This window comes from Bison bison, unplaced genomic scaffold (genome assembly GCF_000754665.1).
Source record: "Bison bison bison isolate TAMUID 2011002044 unplaced genomic scaffold, Bison_UMD1.0 scf7180017855379, whole genome shotgun sequence".
Taxonomy (NCBI): Eukaryota; Metazoa; Chordata; class Mammalia; order Artiodactyla; family Bovidae; genus Bison; species Bison bison.
This window is the reverse complement of record NW_011485952.1, coordinates 22,797-25,924: the sequence shown is the minus strand read 5'-3', so window position 1 is coordinate 25,924 and position 3,128 is coordinate 22,797. Positions and strand designations below refer to the sequence as shown.

The window sequence follows — 3,128 nt, the reverse complement described above, 5'->3', positions numbered from 1 at the left end:
GCATAAAATACTTAGTAAAGGTAACTTCATGAAAAATGATATATTTATAGATATTTATGTTTATAGTAGACCAGAAGGAGACATTCAAGGGGTGGATTTTGATGAGACAAAGTAATCATTAAAGATTTTTTAATAGCTGGAGAAAGAATGTAAAGGGACTTATATACCAAACATAGGAGCTGGATCCTGTGATTCTAAGTATAAGAAAAATTCAGTTATGTTCTACTATGATCTGCAGAGGGTCTCTGAATTTTTTTATTTCACTCAATTTTTTTATTTCAAAATTTTTTATTTTTATGGCCTTGGTAATAAGGAGAGTCATGAGTTCTGATTCTTCCTACAGACTATTATTTAGTCTGTAAACATCATATCATCCTTTATATTTCACATTTTATTAATGTATTCATCAAGTAAGATGATACTCCAAACCACTAACTGGATTTGCAGATCACATATACTCAAGAGATGACACATCAAATCCATAGGATCAACTAGTTCTATCAAATGTCAAGCCTGGCGTTTGAAACAGAACATTTTTTACTACCTTATCTTGAATGTTCTTGGTCTTCACCCCATAGACAAAAGTGTTGAGGAAATGTGGAACCAGCAGCTAAAGAATGGACAAAGTGATACATATGTAAGATGAGATATATGTGGTAAACCTACGAGTACAAAAGGAGAGAAAAGCAGTTCTTCCAGTTCCAGAACTGGAGCTGGAAGAAGATACATATGTGGGGAATACATGAATTAAATGCCTTAAGGCGTGCCTCTTTCTGGGGCCAGTGTAAGACAGTGATAAATATTTGTGTATAAGAAAGGGTGATCAAAATGAGGTCAAAGTCACTAACAACAATAGCTTCAAGGAGACCATAGAACTTATCAACATCTCCAGTGGCAATCCCTGCAAGGGCCATATATTCACAGTAAGCATGGGACATTAACTGAGTTCTGTAAAAGGTAAGATGGCACTTTGGGAGCAATATGCATGGGATGAAGAGAAAGGCTGCCCGCAATATCACTCCAACTCCAATGTCAGTGACTAGCTGTTGAGTGAATATGGTAGCATGCCTCAGAGAATAAAAGATGGCTACATAGTGGCCCAGATACATGGCCAGCAGGACTCCTAATTCAATACCCTGACATGTGTGGATGAGCCACATCAGAAAGAGGTAAGCATCAAATTAGACCACTGACAAGTGAAACCAAAAAATTCTAAGCATCTCGGGGACAATGCTGGTGCTAAGTGCAGTGTCCGTGGCTCCCAACATGAGCAGGAAGGTATGCATAGGCTCATGGAGACGGGGTTCAAATTTGATGATGATCAAAAGTATAGAATTTTCCATCAAAGCAATGATGTACATTGCAGAGAATGGAATCCCAATCCAACACTGTACAGTTTCTAGGCCAAGGATCCCAATAAAGGTCAGCACAGAGGGCATAAACACAGTGCCATTTGTAATAAACATGGAAGCTCAGGTGCCTCTTAGCAAGGGGACGACATTGGCCAAACTGTGATCCTCTCTACTCTTCTATACATACGTTATCCTCAGCTTTTCCCTCAAGTACTGAATGACAGAAATAGGAGAATCAACTTCATCAGTTTATTTATTTATTTATTTTTTTGCAATAGCTGTGAAAATGGCAATATTGAGACCTATGGAAGTTTAACAAGTATTCAGTTTAGCACAATTATCTTCCCACATTCAGTGACATCCACAGCATAAATACTGAGTGTTTGGACTCCATGACTATGATGGAGTCAATAGGATCAGGATGCTCTGTGGCATTCTCCTTCCTCCCCCAATCCATCTTCTCTTACTTCTTCTAAACTGTTCATTGACTGAAGAAAACAAAAAAGAAGAATAAGAACACACAGTGAGAAAATACTTTAGACACAGAGGCACCAAAATCCTTGAGCTGCACTTTTCTCTCCTCCGAAATTTCTGTAAACTCTTTACTGTCCTTCTACTTTAGGCTGGTACATAAAGAACATACTGGTACTGTTTTGATCAAAACTGAACAAAATCCCCTTTCTAAGGGTGTGACTCCACTCACAAAATGATCTTTCTTGACTTAGAAATTCCTGTTCAGAAAAGAATTTTCAAAAAAAGAAAAGAATTTTCAAATATGAAATTGCTTGTAGGACTCAGACATCCAGGTAGATGATGGCAGCTGCCTAAAATTTTGATTCAGGAAACAAGTCTAACATACAAATTCCTCAGTTAGATAAGTACCTATAGCTCATCACTCTGTCTCTTTCCCACACATTAATGTGTAAAGACCATTTTAATTTTTTATTTAAGAAAATTAAGAGGGTTAGAGGGTTCATGGTGGGGGAGAAGAGACACCCTGGACTTTTCACAAGGAAAGCAATGAGAAGATGCTGGTTAGAGCAAACTTTGAGTGAATGACATTGGAAGCCTTAGATATCCATGTGGAGGCAGAGATCACAGAGACCGAACTTAGACATCAAGGTTGCTTACTGCCAAAGGGAAGTAAAAATGTCTAATTTTTTTTTTATATTCTGAAATATGAAAAACATGAAGGAGTGGACCTCTTTGAGAATTGTCTAATGGTACCTGGAGAATAACTGACAAACACACAGGCGCATTCAGGAGGAAATGTCTTGCACTTCAGGCAGCAGAGAAGAAATCCAAATCTCACTGTAATACAAAGCCTTTTGCTGGGAACTCTTGACACTTTCCAGTAACTGAGCACCAGCAATAAACTATAAAGTTCAGCTATAGGGATTCAGTTGAATTAAGTCTTTCAGTCCTGTCTGACTCTTTGCAACTGCATGAATCGTAGCATGCCAAGCCTCCCTATCCATCACCAACTCCCGGAGTTCACACAAACTCATGTGCTTCGAGTCAGTGATGCCATCCAGCCATCTCATCCTGTGTTGTCCCCTTCTTCTCCTGTACCCCAATCCCTCCCAGCATCAGGGTATTTTCCAATGAGTCAACTCTTCACATGAGGTGGCCAAAGTACTGGAGTTTCAGTCTCAGCATCAGTCCTTCCAATGAACATCATATAGGCATTGCATGAGTATATATCAATGAATATATATATATATACACACACACACACACACACACATACATATATATATATATATATATATATAT

At 38.3% G+C, this 3,128-nt stretch overlaps 1 pseudogene; it reads right to left on the bottom strand.

The window, feature by feature from the left end:
* Nucleotides 1–487: 487 nt before the first annotated feature.
* LOC105002302 lies at nt 488–1,466 on the bottom strand (annotated as a pseudogene).
* Nucleotides 1,467–3,128: the final 1,662 nt, after the last annotated feature.